At 41.4% G+C, this 17,405-nt stretch overlaps 1 long non-coding RNA gene across 1 annotated transcript in view; it reads left to right on the forward strand.

Annotated features, from left to right (window-relative positions):
- LOC118002150 overlaps positions 1-13,629 on the forward strand; it is a 172,531-nt gene extending 158,902 nt beyond the window's left edge. Inside the window, exon 4 of the long non-coding RNA XR_004676965.1 lies at positions 12,813-13,629. This is a non-coding gene — a long non-coding RNA (uncharacterized LOC118002150). The remainder of the gene's footprint in view (positions 1-12,812) is intronic.
- Positions 13,630-17,405: the final 3,776 nt, after the last annotated feature.

Raw genomic sequence — 17,405 nt, forward strand, 5'->3', positions numbered from 1 at the left:
CTACTGAGTTGCAGAACTTTAAAAGTGAACTTTATGGTATGTGAGTTTTTGAATTATATCTCAATAAACCTGTTATTTTAAAAAAAACTTTAAAAAGAAAAATATCAAGTATCAGTCCTACATGTGATATATAAAACTTATGTTTTATATACCACTATCCATGGCTTCTTTTTTCTCCCATGTATCCTGTGAAATAGAAAAATACCATTCTGTTGTATGAGAGATTAATGAGACTGACCAGCAGGAAGAAGCAGATGAGGAGGACACCCAGAAAGAGGACTTTCTGGGCTCCTTACAGTGCTCCCGACCCCAGTTCCTATCCTCTGGAAGCCTGCTTGTCCAACGTTTTCTTCAGTCCCACTGTAATTAATGCCCCCTTGTTGCTGAAACTGGCTCAAGTAGGCTTCTGTTCTGGTGACCAAAACAATTCTAATTAATACAATAGACTTTCAGAGAATTTCCTTGAATCTTTTGATGAAGCAGTGAATGAGTATACCTAGGTCTTCAACTAGAACTTGAATAGATGCCTGGAATTTAGGCTTGCGAACCATTCCACGCAAGGGAAATGTTGAAGCGTAACTGCTGAGTGGTGTAACGTATTCCTGGCACTGTAGACCTTGCATTAGAATCCCTAGAACAAGCAGTCCTTTGTGGTCCTGACTCTGCCACTAACTAGCTGTGAGACCTCTGTAACCCAAGATCGAAAAAACAATCAGTTCCTAAGGTCTCTTGCAGCTCTGATATTTTTTGGTTATGTAAATGAAACATACTGCTTAAAACCGTTCATACACTATCCATTATCTTGCTAACCCCCTCCTTCATGGCCATCATAGAAGATAAATGTCAACTCAGGCTGACTCAGCCCAGTGCGTCCAGATCAAGTTACAGTGTTCAACTAAGCACTATTCCAGCTCTCAGCTGAATTAGCAAATCCCTATTAAGATTACAATGGATAATTGGTAGAGAGACCTTCGAAGTATTTTTATTTTAATAGGACAAGAAAAGAGAGTAAGCTTCATTCCCTCTCCCTCCCCACAAACATTCATTTTCTCCACTGTACAAGAGCCCAAGGTCCAAGGGAGCTCTCCCCAGGTGATCTGAACCACTGGGGCACAACAGCTGGGGAGGGTCAGAGTGAAGCAGTATTCTCAAACTTTAGTCTGCAGCAGAATCACCTGGAGGGCTTGTTAAAAAGCAGAGTGCTGGGCTCCACCCCAGAGTTCCTGATTCAATAGATCCAGGAGGGTCAGAATTTTTACATTTCTAACCAGTTCCCAAGCAACGTGAACTGTTGGTTTTTGGTTTGGAACCACAGCTTGAGAACCACTGAAAATCTCAGAGAGTCAATCCTTACAGCCAGGTTATATTGCCTCGGAGAGGCTGTCCAGTGGGGATGCTATTGTATCGGAGATTGCAGGTGAAGAGAGCCTCCGTAAAGGTTTTCCTTGTTCTCTTCCCCTTTCCTGTTTTTAGCTTTCCTAGAGAGCTAAGGAGCTCCTCCTAAGGGCTTTCTAAAGCATTAGATGTATCTCTTTTCAAAGTCCCATCACATGACACGCCAACTGAAAGAAACCCGTTCCCTCTTGAAGCAACCGATTGCTTCGTAATGTGAGAATAGTTCTTTCATGAGACGGGTACATTCAAGCCTTACATTAATGTTTTATGCCATATTGTTTATCAAGTAGTGACTCCCCCCCCGCCCCCCCGGTTAGTCTTAGAGATGCGGTGTTCTGATACTCTTTATGAATGCCTACTACACCCAAGTGCTATGGGACATACAGACACCTAAATATACTGGCCACGGTGTATTTATGTTGCACGGCAGAATCAAGAGTACAAAGTAGAAGACGGCACGTGGCATTAGGAGGGCACAAGCAAAATTCTATCGGAGTCCACAAGGATAGAGGAGGAAATCATGGATAGCTTCATAGCATGGATTTTTTTTCTTAAGGTTTTGAGCTTCTGGAAATTTGGCCCTTTGTCACTTGGTGTTTAGTGCTTTTTATGGTACTAGGAATGATTAATCTAATATTTAGTGGTATAACATCGTCTCTCTGTGAAAGAAAAAGATAGCTGCGTTGGGACAGAAAAATTAAAGGGCTATTTACCAAATGGCAATCTAGAAGTGATAGTAAGGTGACTAGTTACCCACAATAATTCAGTGGAACTCCCTTCTCTAACCTTGCTTCTTCTTCCATATCACACACATACACACGCTCTCTCTTTCTCTTTCTCTCTCTCTCTCTCTCTCTCTCTCTCTCTCTCTCTCTCATGCACACACATCTCCACCCACGCTGCCTCTTTTCAGCTTATTCATGGGCTAAGCTGGCTGGGTAATTTGCAATTTTAGAAAGAGCAGAAAACAAGAGCACCAAAACAGGTTGTTAACCTTATAATTTGGAGCTGTTGGAAGAAGCATACTTGCAGTTCCACCCGGACTTGCGTCCATATTTAGCATTAGAATAAATAGCACCATGCATACTAATCTCGAGTATTTCAAAACAAATATAAGTGAGAATGTGTGTGAAACCCAAACTGTGACACAACTTTCCACTCAATATATATTTAGTTCAGCTAGATACAAGTTTCTGATCATACTTAAAATTGAGATGGAGGGAAAAGTGTCTTAAATATTTAGTGGCAGGGGGGAAGAAAATGTACCTAACCCAAATTACTATATTATAAAGAAGACTTTAAATACGTTGTCAATATGCAATAGTATGTTTTTTTATTTTATTAAACTGAGTATTTTTCATTTCAAAAGTCAGAGTAGAACAAAAGAGATTGTATCATGATAAATACTCTGTGTTTTAAACAAAGTGAATGATTTTTCAGTTTCCTTTTAATTCCATCCTGGGAGACCATACCAAGTTACCCCGATCTTTTTTTTTCTTTAAGATTTTACTTATTTATTCATGAGAGACAGAGAGAGAGAGAGAGGCAGAGGCAGAGAGAGAAGCAGGCTCCCTGCAGAGCAGGGAGCCCGATGTGGGGCTCGATCCCAGGACCCTGGGATCATGACCTGAGCCGAAGGCAGACGCTTAACCGACTGAGCCACCCAGGCATCCCCCGATCTTTTATTTAAATGACTGTTTGAGGCATTTATAATCAGATCTCCTAACTGCTGCTGGTGGTTAGGCATACTGGTCCATCCAGAGCTAAGCTTCCCTCTTATACAACATCTGGGGCAAAAAAATGTTTTAATTACTTATAGAGCAAAGACTGTGTCAGTGGAATTGAGGCTATGGTAATGTTAGCAAAAATATGGAAATCTATGTGATATAATAGAAAACACAGTATTAGGTTCCATCATTAACTAGCTGTGAGACTTTGAATAGCTCACTTCAAATCTCTGGGTCATATTTTCTTCATCTATAAAATAGAATGATTGGACTTGATGAGTTGTTCCAAACCAGAATAGGCAGCAGAATCATCTGGAAAGCTTTTTTTTTTAAGATGTTATTTATTTATTTTTTGGGAGAGAGGGACCACGTGCAAGGGGCGGGGCAGGGGGAGAGGGAAAGAGAATCCTCAAGTAGACTCCCCCCTGAGCATGAAGCCCAAGGCGGGGCTTAATCTCAGGATCCTGAGATCATGACCTGAGCTAAAATCAAGAGTCAGATGCTTAACTGACTGAGCCACCCAGGCGCCCCTGGAGAGCTTCTTTTTTTTTTCTTCTTAAGGTTTTGTTTTTTTTTTTTTAGAGAGAGTGAGTGAGAGAGAGCACAAGCAGGGGTGGAGGGAGAGGCAGAAGCAGACTCCCTGCTGAGCAGGGAGCCCAATGTGGGACTCGATCCCGGAACTCCGGGATCATGACCTGAGCCAAAGGCAGCCGCTTAACCGACTAAACCACCCAGTCACCCCCGCCCCCCCGCCCCGCACCGCCAAGAGCTTCTTAAAAGCATCAGTGCCAAGTACCCCATACCTAGCTCCTATACTCCAGATCATCCCATCAGAAACCCAGCAAGTATGTTTCTGAAAAAGCTCTCTAGGCCATTCTGGATGGTCTGCTGGATCTTTCCAACCCTCCCCTCTACCCCTCAATTCTAGGATTCTCTAAGGCTATGAAATATATCTTTATTTTTTCTCAGTTTATCTCAAAGTGGAGCCAAGTAAGAGAAGAAATTAAAGCACTTCAATGAAAACTTAGATGTTTATTTTAAAAAGATGCCTTCCTGTCTTATCTGGGTAGAAATTTTAGAATTTCAAGCTCCCCAGAGACCTTCATAAACATAGGTTATCTCCAGAGCTTTAAAAATAAAGACATGATTCTATATTCTTTTAAAACTTCCAAAATTTTGGGGCACGCGGGTGGCTCAGTCAGTTAAGCATCCGCCTTGGGCTCAGATCATGATCTCAGGGTCCTGGGATCTAGCCCCACATCAGGCTCCCTGCTCAGCGGCAAGTCTGCTTCTCTCTTTCCCTTTGAGATCTCTCTCACTCTCACTCTCTCAAAACAAAAACTTAAAAAACTTTCAAAATTTTATTGGCCTCAACATTGGCTTGTTTTCATATTGGAATGCCTTTCTTTTTGAACTTTGTTCAAAAAAAAAGTTATCCTTTCTAACTTGGGTAGTTATTCGGTGATCATTAAAAAAACATTTGTTAAATACCCTTTTGTACCTGATACAATGCTAGAAGATATATAAAACAAGTAAAAAAGAAATCATTGCTGCTCTCTGAAAATATTTCCAAGATCAGTATAGCATAAATGGCAAAACTTGGAAGTTTTATGGTTTCACAATTCAAGGTATAGAATTTTCTGTTGACTCATCATGGATTCCTCATTTTCCAAAGCATGTGAATATTTATAATCCATTTTTATCTTCAGATCAGCGTTTTGAAATACATTCAGAAGGCATTTTCATTCTGATTTATTCTGACAAACTAAAAAGCAGAATAGATCCCTTGTCTTCTGTGAGCAACTTGAGGTCAGGAAACGTGGATGCTCTTTTGTACCCCCAATGCCTAGCACAGAGCCTGACACAAAGTAGGTGCTCAATAAATGTTTTAATAAGTGAATAAATAGGTGTGTTGTCTCCCTCGTTGGGCCAATTCTCCAAGGCAAGGATAGGGGGAGCAATCAAAGCAACAGGGTGCCTTGACCGCTCTCTGAATCTCCTGGCTCGGGGTTCCTGATTTCTGGGATTTCCAGTGGAAAGACGAGGTGAGACATTGTAGATACGCAACCACATGATTTATTATTTTCATTGACTTTCACTTCAAGGATTCTGTTAATTGCCTCCTGGCGCCTGGGGCTGCCTCAGCCTTGCTTGCTTCAGTAGCAGCTGCAGAAGCTAGGACTTCGGGATAGTTCACAGCTGAAAACAGCTGTTCACACTTACTCATCTTTGTATGCACAGCATCTAACGCGGTGCTTGGATTTGGGATCAGTAGGGGCTCAATAACTGTTAAATTGAATTGCAGAGGCTGCTGTGTCTAAAAAAATACGGATGCTTGGTTCCCATGCTTAGAGATTCTGATTTAATTGGTCTTGAGTGTGGCCTTGCAACAGAACATTTCAGAGTTGTTCAGACACAGTCATGTCTGAGAACGACTGAAACAGACTTCACACACGCTGCCCCTTATCAAGAGGGAAATGAGTAGTTCATCAAAAGCCACCAGGTGTTAGAGAGAGATTAGCACCTAATAGGAATTTTCTCTCTGATGTAGCCAGAATTTAAAGCTTAAAAATAGGGAATGCTACAGAGAAAAGTGAGCACGATTGTCACACCCTTCATTTACACCTTTCAAAGGCACCACATTGCTCCTGAGAGAAGATCCAAAATCCTTAGCATGGACTGCAAAGCCTCTTCTGTAATCTGGCTTTCCGGGGTCATCTGGTGCTACCTTCCCCCTCACTTCCTGTGCCATGGCCATGGGCTACCGCACCGCTTCTCACTTCGGACCCTCTTCCCTCCCAGAATACTACCCACTCCTCATCCTTAATCCCATCCACCCATCCAGCCATCCCTTTGCCTTGCTGACTCCTATACACTGTGGAGGCTTACGATTGAACGTCCCTTTGTCAGGGAAGAGTGTCTTCCTTGACCCTTCAGACTAGAGGTTATGTGTGCTAAGCACCTGGCATGACACTAACCCAGCTGTCATCGATCATCTATTCATTGTTCGACATCTGTTGTCTCCGTACAGGGCTGGGATGGGATCTCTACCCCTCCACTGGGGCTCTGCTGCTAAATCATTCTGTAACTTTAGGAATATTATTTAACCTCTCCAAGCTTCAAGTTCTAATTAGTAAAACGGTGTTGTCACTAGTACCCATCTCATAGGATTGCTGTAAGAATTCAATGAGATCATTCATGCAGAAGGCTTGTGGTCCAGTGCCTATACATAGTAAGTGCTAAGAAAAATGTTAAGGATGATTACTGCATCGAGGTCTTTAGCTTGGATGTGGCTGGCTCTTCAGGTCCCTTCCTCTTCAGGTCCCTTCCAAACTCGATCTTACAATCATATGATGGCTTACAGGGTGTTTAAGGACTAAATAAATAATAGTTCTTTTCTTCCTTTCTAAAATCGGTCACCAGGGACACCTGGGTGGCTCAGTCAGTTAAGCACCTGCCTTCAGTTCAGGTCATGATCCCAGGGTCCTGGGATCCAGCCCCGCATCAGGCTCTCTGCTCAGTGGGGAGTCTGCTTCTCCTCCCTCTGCCTGCTACTCTCTGACAAATAAATAAAATCTTTTAAATAATAAAATAAAATCTATAACCAGTAAGAAATAAAATGCAGGAGACAGAAAATAAGTATCTGTTACCTTTATAGCAGATAAAGCTGATTAGGTAATATGACTTTAGATATGAAGCCAAAGGGGCTTATAATACCTTTCCCAAATGGAATTCACCTCAAATCTGAGATAGCAGGCCTCTTCCTGGAGGCAGAGCTGCTTCAGTGTGAACCACAGGGAAGAACAGAGGATGTGGGCATCCTGGAGACAGACAGACTCTGAAAGATAAGCCCAAAAGACACAGAGCCAAGCCAATTCACCAATAATATAGGTTATTCCATCTCCCTGGAGGAGGGGTGAGGGGACAGAAGATACAAGGGGTCTTGCCATGCCTATTCCTTCTGGGAAGGAAATGGATGGTCTATCCCTGCCCATGAGGAGTAGGAAATAAGTACTGTCTCACTCACAATGTAGTTTCAATACCAGTAGAATGGTGTTTTTCAAAAGATAATTACAAAACGCATTTTGAAAAAAATCAATCCATGGTGCGCTGCAGGTGGTATGTCTGATGCAGTAGGCAGGTAAAAACAAGTTTGGTGAATGACTTCTTTTGCTTTTCTTCTAAACCAGTTGGTGTCTCTTTGTGTGTATATGTATAACAATATTTGAAGATAACATCAAAAGTCTAACTTTGAGGCCCCAAATGAAGCTGAGGCCCCAGCCTACTCCAGCCTCCCACTCTGGCCCCTTCGAGAGAGACACCCTGGCTTTCAGACTGGTGCAGGTCTGTGACCACGTTTCCACCTGTTGATGTCAAAATTAGAAAAGCAAGTTATGTAACCAGTATTTTAGTGATACTAACCGTAAGGTGTTATTAATGCTTATCACATAGTTTTTAAAACCATGGACTCTGCAGAAATGAATCCACACTCTGCCATTACTGTGTTTCTTTAGACACATTTCCTCTTTGTACCCCCAAAGTCCTCATCTGTAGAATGGGAATAATAACAGTATCCATCTCACAAGGTTGTATGAGTTATACAGTACATTCAAATGTCTTAGTACCTTGCATATGTGTTCAATAAGTGGTAGACACTATTATCTACTTTGAAAGACCATTCTTTATCCTGAAATTATACCCTCCCTTTTATTTTGGTATTTGAAAGTCTTTCTTCATGAAATTATAGCAATACTTTATAGGAAATCTGTTTTTTAATTTCCTTCACAAAATTTGCAAAAAAAGAGTTGGCAATCTTGTATTAATTAGTCCCTCCCATTTTTTGTTTTAAAATTTAACTGATTTATTAAAAACAACTATCTGGAAACCACTAAACTATAGGACATTACATCCCACTTCCATTTTTTGAAGACCTTGTAGGTAAGAAAATAAGGATATACATTTTGTAATCAAATAACTTTTAGAATATTACCAACTCTCCTGCCCCTTTATCCATACAATTTTTGTTGCAAATTAACATCCAAGGTCCTGTTAGTATATTTGCACAGGGGTCTGAAGGGCTCTGTGAAATGATCTGTGTGTTAAACAGTCTTTACTCATGGGCAATTATTCTGCCTATTTACCTTGCTTTGGCATTGTGCAGCAGTGGGTTTATGATAAATACTGCTCGGTGATAATGTCCTCTGTGACAGTGACTCTGATATCCTTTGTCACTTGAGGCAGTAGAGACACTGAATGAACAAACTATTCATACACGACTGACCTAAAGACAGCAGAAGACACAAATTAAAATCAAACCTCATTTCTTTTTTTTTCCCTACTTCCAAACTTTATTGATGACTCTCCAGTGGTATTTCTAAAATTTACCTTTTTTTATACAGTGTTATATTAGTTTCAGGTGTACAATATAGTAATTCAGCAATTCCAGACATCACTCAGTGCTCATTACAATAAATGCACTCCTTAATCCCCATCACCTATTGCACCCATCCCCCCACCCACCTCCCCTCTGGGAACCATCAGTTTGTTCTCTGTATTTAAGAGTCTGGATTTTTGCTTGCCCACCCCCATTTTTTTTTTTAAAACAAACCTCATTTCCATCTCTAGGCCTGATCTTATGAAATCACTGGCACTCTGACCATCACTACTGGGACATAAATTCGTATTTTGAAATAAGTTGGTAATGAAATAAGGAAATGAGAACCCACGTAGTAAGGAAGTGAGAATCCATGTCAGCACCCCGAAGTTCTACAAATTTTATTGGGACGAACTTTAAAAGTCCAAAACATTTTCCCAGGACCTCCTACTTGGTCACACTGCAGCACTGTGGATTAAAGCTGTGGTTAATTCCATCTGTAACCACACATAAGTGGTAATATTTGTCATAAAAACATAAAAGTCTTTGCCTCAAACTAACGTGTGAAGGTATCTTTTACTATGAAAATATCCAGGCTCCTCCAGATATTTCTGAAGGAGATGTATCTGTTCCTCCAAGCTGGCTCTGGGAGTCTGGCACATCTCTGTGAGTGGGCAAAGGAGTGATGCCAAAGCAGCAGTCCCTTGTCTGACCTCTTGATTTGCCTTCCCTGACAGCCCTGCTTGTAGAGAAACCAAGATTAGAGAGATGCCTGGCTCCTGGGAATGTGACAAGTGACAGTTTCCATCAGTGTTTATCTCTACTTGGCAAAAATAAGGCAAGTCTGGAAACAGGCCCCTGTGGAACTTGTTGGCAGTCACGGGACCATCCTGAGCTGGGCCTTCAAGTCCAGGAATACATACATATTAACCATCATAACCAGATAAAGGGGCTGCCAACTATGAGAGTGACTAGAATTTGACCTTCCTTCACTGAAATGAGGGCAATCATTTGATGACCAAGAGATTTATATGAACTCTCAGGTGTGTATTACTATCCCTGTTTAATGGTTGGGGGGGGAACCAAAGCTGAGAAAGATTTGGTCATCTCACACTGTATGAAAACGTCTCTACAATAGCTTGGTTGTAGATTTATGGGGGGGCCAGGATTCCAACTTGCCTGCCTGGCTCCATAGTTCAGGCTCTGGCCACTGTGCTAATGGACCTCTTGCTCTCTCAGGAAGGCTGGGGGAGGTAAGCCTGCTGTCTGCAAGACTGTACCATATTTGTGAAACAATCTTTCTAATTAACCTCTCCTGAAGGTTTCTCAGAAAGAACCCCCCCCCATCAGAGATTCTTCAGGGTTTGACTGGCTTGCTTGTTCTTGTCATTTTAAAATCCAAAGCTAGGAATACTGTATATATTTGTTTCAGTGCATCCATTTCCTCCTTGGTCTTAACTGTCACTTTACCTCAGGAGAATCTCCCAAGCAAGCTTTGTGAACCTTCAACCAATAATCCCTTTTGCTAATAATTCTCAAGAAGTATCTGACTCTAAAGGTATGTTCTGCTGGCTTGTCACCTAGAAAGATGGAAGCATAAAAAATTGTTTGTTTTATTTTAACTAACTAGCCATCTGTGACAATAAATCTACAACCAAGCTATTGTAGAGACGTTTTCATACAGTTACATTTAGTATCCAAAATACAGTATCTTGTATTTGCTTCAGCAGCATATATACTAAAATTGGAATGATACAGAGAAGACATAGATGTAGTGAAAAGAAGGGTCATATGCACCCCAATGTTCATAGCAGCAATGTCCACAATAGCCAAACTGGAAGAGCTGAGATGACCTTCAACAGACGAATGGATAAAGAAGATGTGGTCCATATATACAACGGAATATTACATCAGAAAGGATGAATACCCAACTTTTGCATCAACATGGATGGGACTAGAGGAGATTATGCTAAGTGAAATAAGTCAAGCAGAGAAAGTCAATTATCATATGGTTTCAGTTATTTGTGGAACATAAGGAATAGCATGGAGGACATTAGGAGAAAGAAGGGAAGAATGAAGGGGGGGAAATTGGAGGGGGAGACGAACCATGAGAGACTACGGACTGCGAGAAACAAACTGGGGGTTTTAGAGGGGAGGGGCAGTGGGGGGATGGGTTAGCCCCGTGATGAGTATTATGTAGTGGGATAATACTTTGAGATACTAACCTAGAGTTGCATAGAGCACTGGTTGTTAGAAGAAAACAATGAATCATGGAACACTATATCAAAAACTAATGATGTACTGGGGCGCCTGGGTGGCTCAGTTGTTAAGCGTCTGCCTTCGGCTCAGGTCATGATCCCAGGGTCCTGGGATCGAGCCCTGCATCGGGCTCCCTGCTCTGCAGGGAAACCTGCTTCTCCCTCTCCCACCCCCCTGCTTGTGTTCCCTCTCTCGCTATGTCTCTCTCTGTCAAATAAATAAAATCTTTAAAAAAAAAACAAAAACAAACTAATGATGTACTGTGTGGTGACTAATATAACATAATAAAAAAATATGTATGGGGCGCCTGGGTGGCTCAGTGATTAGGTGTCTGCCTTTGGTTCATGTCATGATCCCAGGGTCCTGGGATCGAGCCCTGCGTCAGGCTCCCTGCTCAGCAGGAAGCCTGCTTCTCCCTCTCCCACTCCCCCTGCTTGTGTTCCCTCTCTCGCTGTGTCTCTTTCTGTCAAATAAATAAATAAAATCTTAAAATAATTATATATATATATATATATATATATACACACATAGTATCTTTTTTAATAAGTGAAGACAAGTAGAAGAAATTAGAGTATAGCTTATATGTCTTTATTTGGGTTCTGCTCCTGATCCTGACCCTCCCCACCCTAATAACCCTAAACAATGTCCTCATGTCTGGGCAATAATGCGCCAAAGGGAGGACTTAGGGCCTGGCACATTCATCCAGAACCTGGCCAAAAGCAAAGACCTGTGATCAGGAAGGCAGGAGAATGGTACCAAAATCCAGAATCACAACCAGCCAATCAGCTGAAGGGTTGACCAAGAAGCTACAGATGGAATGAGACAAGCTAAGTCTAGTAAGGAGACATTGAACCAGGTGTGGGCAGGTCAGGCTGGATAGTGGGGCATGAGACCATTCTAGGTGATTCCTTTTATACCGACCTTGGTCCACTTTGCTGGGCCAAAAGTGGAATGAAACTATGTTGGAAGATGTTAGAAGTAACACTGTGTTAATGGACTAAATGTTTGTATCCCCCTAAAATTAATATGTTGAGATCCTAACTGCCAACATGATAGTATTAGGAGGTGGGACCTTTGATAGGTGATTAGGTCATGAAGGCAGAGCCCTCTAGGACTAGTGCCTTATAAAAGGAACCCCAGAGAGCTCTCTCACCCCCTCCACCGTGGGAGGACACAGCAAGAAGATAGCTGTCTATGAACCAGGAAGTGGATCTCACCAGACCTTGAATCTGCCAACACTTTGATCTTGGACTTCCCAGATTCCAGAACTATAAGAAATAAATTTGTCATTTATAAACCCACAGTCTATGGTACTTTTGTGATAGCAGCCCAAATGGACTAAGACAGAATTTTTACAACTTTTACACTAATAATATATTTCTAAAAGCCATATATTAAAATGAACTTAGTTTGGTACTTAAGGAATATGCTAAATATCAACTCTTGAAAATAAATTCTGACCATATTTTGAAAAGCGAGAAACAGCATACTTGCACGGCAGGGACTTTGTAGAGAGTCTACTTTCCTCATCAAATCATCATGACCTTTAACCAGTCTGGTTCAGTATCTTTAAGCTCACAGCACACACCAAGCACCACATAAAGCAAATCTCCTTTCCCGTTCCCTGTTGTGGACCTCACCTGGGAAGCCCTCAGCCTCTTCCATACTTATCAACCTGTCCTAATGTTCCAGTGTAACAGCCAGGTTCCAGGCCTGTCTCTGACTGGCTCCTCTGGCAGCAGCTCTGTAATTCTGTCCTTCCCTCGGAGGCCTCAGGGATCCTCTCCTTTGTCTGAGTCATTCCTCACTTACCTGATCTGTTCCAGCCTTTCCGGGAAGGGGGAGAGAACGCCATTCCTTTACCTTGCACTATGGAATCGTTATAGGGAGAAAAAGGTAAAAATCTCTCCCCTACGATTATCTTAAGTTCCACCTACAGTGATCCATTCTTTTGTGTTAAACACTGATCTATCCCTACGACCCTCTTGTAAAATGTAAATACTTCCAGAAGCCAGAGACTTTTAGCATGAATTAATTTATCTCATTTTCTCCCCCAGGACAGAGGAAACCAAGATAACAGAAACAACTCACAGCAGAGAAAGCACTGAAATGCAGAAAAAGAGAGAAGAAAGGGAAGTTAGAAGCCCCGGGCAACACCAGCCCTTTCAATTTCATCATTAATATGGGCAGCATTGGACTTTTGAAAACAATATCCTACCTGAGCTACATCTTCAGAATGGTAGTTAACAGGTTTATTATTGCTGCCTTGTGCCAAAAATCAAGGATTAAATAGACTCATTAATATTTATGTAGTGGGATAATATTTTGAGATACTAACCTAGAGTTTTCCCCCTGATACCCACCTCCCTACCCTGTCCTCCCTACCCCCACCCAGTACTCTTAGGCCTTTCCTGGGCACCCTACAGCTAGGACCTTCTTTATTCATTGTCTCAGCCTAGAGCCTCCGGAGCCTGCTAAGCCCTAGATCTCTGCCCACTCAGCCTAGTGTGATAGAATAGAGACAGCTTCACAGTGTCTCTTCTTGCCCAGAATGCCTGAGACGGCTTCAGGGAGGTTTCCATAGGCCACTGTGATGCTCCATCTGAACAATGGTCAACATACAGCTGAGAGAGGGCTGGCAAGCCTGAAGACTACTTGAGGTTGCGACCAGAAAGACACAACAGTGACCCACTGATCAATCATCAAAGATCAAACAGGTGCCAGGATGGATAAATGATGACAACATAAAAGAGATGCTCCTGACTCCCACCTCCAGTCTGACTCATTGGCACAGGTGAGCACCCCAGAACTCAGACCCTGAGATTAATTTTCGACCACCGACAGAATAGAGAAAAAGAGAGCACATTTCTTACCTAACTGCCTGTGTAGCCTGGAATGTGTACCCTCCGCATCAGTTAATAAAACAAGTTGCAATTTAACCAAATAGAGAGAAAAACATTTTTTTTTTAATTTTTACTTTTAATTCCAGTATAGTTAACATATGGTGTGATGTAAGTTTCAGGTGTACAATATAGTGATTCAACAATTCCATACGTTGCTCAGTGCTCATCATGATCAGTGTACTGAGAGAAAAACATTTTTAAAGAAACAGGAAGATAGGGCACAAGTTAGACATGGACAGAAGCAAATGGAGAGCCTCTGCCTCAAAGCATGTGAGTCACATGGTATTTGAACTTGAATGACATGCGTAAGGATCCTCTCCCTGGAACTCCAGTGCCAGGAACTCTTGCAAGGGGAGCGCCACCCACACTCATGCTCCAGAGGCTTCTCATAGTGGGAACTCACACATGAAGCTGGTTAGGGTTACATTTCAGTTAGCGAGAGTTACACTAGGACATTTCTTTCAGACCCAGAATTCTGAAAATTCCTTTCCAAGAAGAACACTGAAGCCTGAACACTGTAAAGGAAAGGAAAGTGTGAGGATTGGGAGAACAAAATAAAATAAGATAAAACACAAAAATAAGTGAGGACAGGAATGAAAAAATGAGAGAAGTATAGAGAGATAATGCATAAGATCATGTAAGCAGTCTCTAAGCCACATCCAATATTAACCCCACTCCCAGGACACCCCCACTAGCTCAATAGCTTTACTTTGCTCTAGGTTCACATGACATATCAATTCCATTGCTCACATCTTTGTTGTGATAATAATGGCATGCCAGATGCCTGCATTTGGCAAAAAGGCCAAAAGTCTTATGTAGTCCCCAACGCTGAATTTAGGAGTAGGAAAAATAATAAGAGGTCATAACTAGAAATGACTTTAGCTCAATTTCCTCATATGACAAATGAAAAAAAGTCAGACCCTTTACAGATAAATTGTTGCCAGAGGTCAAATGTCTAGTTGGTGACAGGCCTGAGCCTACAATGCAGGTGTCCTAATTTCCTGTGCCATGCTTACTCTGCTCCTTCATCCCCACATGCTGCTGTTCACGACACATCTTGAAACACATTTGCTGTCCCTGATTTCTGTCAATAGCACCAACTTTTTTTTCCTTCCATTTCTATGAAGGATGCAGTTAAGGACGGCTGAGACCAACAAGACCTACTGCATCCACCTACAGAAAGAAAGAGGGGGTGCCTGGTGGCTCAGTTGGTTAAGTGTCTGACTCTTGATTTCAGCTCAGGTCACAATCTCAGGGTTGTGGGATCAAGCCCCACATCGGGCTTGCACTCAGCAGGGTGTCTGCTTAGGATTCTCTCTCTCCCTCTCCCTCTGTCTCTCCCACTCATGCTCTCTATCTCTCTGTCTCAAATAAATAAATAAATCTTTAAAGAGAGAGAGAGAGAGAAAGTTATGATAGCCCAGAGACTTTATTTTTCCATCCCTAGAGCTCTACCTGGGAAAGTTCTGGAAAATGCTTGTAATAGTAATAAATAATAATTAAAAAAAAACAATTCATTGGCTCTATAGTCACTATATTAGACTATAGTCAGCTGATGTTTTGATGATAGCAGACCTCATTTGGGGAAAGGGTAAACCATCATTGCATCACCACGTCTTTGGTGAGCAATAAGGGACAGGCTTAACACACAGGAAGTAAGAAATCTGGGCAGGAAAAATGGGTTTTTGCTCAATGTTATTGCCAATTAAACAGAATTGTTGTTTCTTTGAAAGAAGGAAACAGTGTTTATGTTCACGTAGGCCATCTTCTAAGAAGGTTGCAATATTTTTTTTCAATATGTATCAGAAAACTCTTTGTCCTTGGAGTAAAGCCAAACTTAAGGAAGCCTCCTTACCACAGGATATCTTTGTAATTAAGGAGGACCATTAAAAATGAATGGCATAGTCATTTTAAGGAGGCTGAGAAATTGTTCATGTGTCATGGACATTGAGAAGAAAAAAAAAAAAACAACAGCACTTTCTGAAAATGGAAATCCCCCAATTCTTGATGCTGATGCTTCCTAATTTTTGTGGAAAGACAAAAATCTTTAAAAGGACATTTCTGTTCAATTTGAAAAATGAGTTCTGGGCTGTTCTTATGTGTTATCAATTTATACAGAGTCTTATGGTACATTAGCATCACTTATCAGGCAGCTAGGTCTACCGAGAGACAGTATAATGAATGGAGGAAGTCAGTACATTATTCAGTCCTTTCTAGTGGGTTTTTCCAAAGCTAGATATCTAACGACATGCCTGTATAGACCATTTCTGGAACGGTTCCCTCATCTTTCCAATAATGGTAAGGCACCATGATCTTCTTTAATCCATCCTATACCCAATTGACTAATTAATCTTCCCTTTTAAAAAAGAGAGGGGGCTGAGAGGATGTTATTCTCTTACTAGAAATCTATCCATGTCTTCCTATCATGTACAGAATAAATTCTAGCCTTGTGAACATGGCATTCAGGGTCCTCTGTGATCTGGCACAAATTTTGCTTGGCACAAAGTGGCATGCAATTATAGCTTTACTTTCTATTTTTGTTGTTGTTGTTAACATGCCAGATGGACCTTTAATCCTATTCTTTCAGCTATTTTTTTTTCCATGTAAACCTTTTGTTTTAATAAATAAGACCGATTCATGGCTTAGATTCAAAATCACATTTACAGATGAGAAACGCTTCTAGGCCCAAACAGGTGAACAGTGAAGCTACCAGTGCTGGCAGGAATGCATGCCCCCCATGCATCTGAAGCCTAAAGAGCAGAGACTGAATGTCAGAGAACACCGTACACATCACCCTCTAGACTCGAGAACTGACAGCAGAAGACGAGAGGAAGAGCAGAGACTCAGGGAAGCTCCAGTAACCACCATCTGATACCCTCACCTTCATGCTACAGAAGCAAATGAAAGTTGTGCTATTTTCAGATAAGCTAAGAAGGTTTCCTGATCATAGTAAGTGAAACTTTCTCTCATGTTAACAATTAGGCCAGGGCATTAGCTACAGAGAGGATCCACTGATAAATACAGAATATTAGAAGAGCAAAGAGGAAGCCACACAGATATCTTGTTTCTTCAAATATCAGAAACTTCCGCCTGACAGCAGGAGAGCAATGGATGAACTCCACCTCACCCAAAGGTTTAGTCCAAAAACTTCCTATTGGCATTTGCACCAAATAAGGCTCCCCGTACTTCTGGCATCATCTGCTGGGCTAGCTATTTTTTAAATTTTCATTTCCTCATTTGGCAATTTTCTATTTATAACTTTTGATGGAGGTATATTAGTTTTTCCAATACATAACTAGGAACTCTCTACCAATTAAGGTTTGTAATCTTATATCAGGAATGTTTTATGACATCTTTTTCAGAGTTGTTGATGATATTGACTTATGGGTAAATTTAGAAAGTCAAAACACTTATAGCTTAACTGGTAGGACCAGAGTTTGTTTTCCAGGCAATTCATGTCTAGAATTTCTTTCTGGATACTTTCCTTCCCACCCTCTGCCCTTCCTGTTTTCTACTAGATTCATATAGAACTACTCAGAGTTTTCTGGTTCCAGATATTTCATACATTGACATTGACCGGTCTTAAGAGTTCTGACCCCTTGTGCCTTTACCAATCTGATAAACTATTGAGAATTATTGGGTTAATTTAAAAAAAAAAAAAGCTGTCTTTTTCCTTCTGGGTGGCAGAACTTCCTTTGTGCTCAGGGTGCCCTCGCTGGACCCAAGCCTTAAGATTTTTGCAACCTG

Source organism: Mirounga leonina, unplaced genomic scaffold (assembly GCF_011800145.1).
Source record: "Mirounga leonina isolate KUSES-001 unplaced genomic scaffold, KU_Mleo_1.0 Mir_82, whole genome shotgun sequence".
Classification (NCBI taxonomy): Eukaryota; Metazoa; Chordata; class Mammalia; order Carnivora; family Phocidae; genus Mirounga; species Mirounga leonina.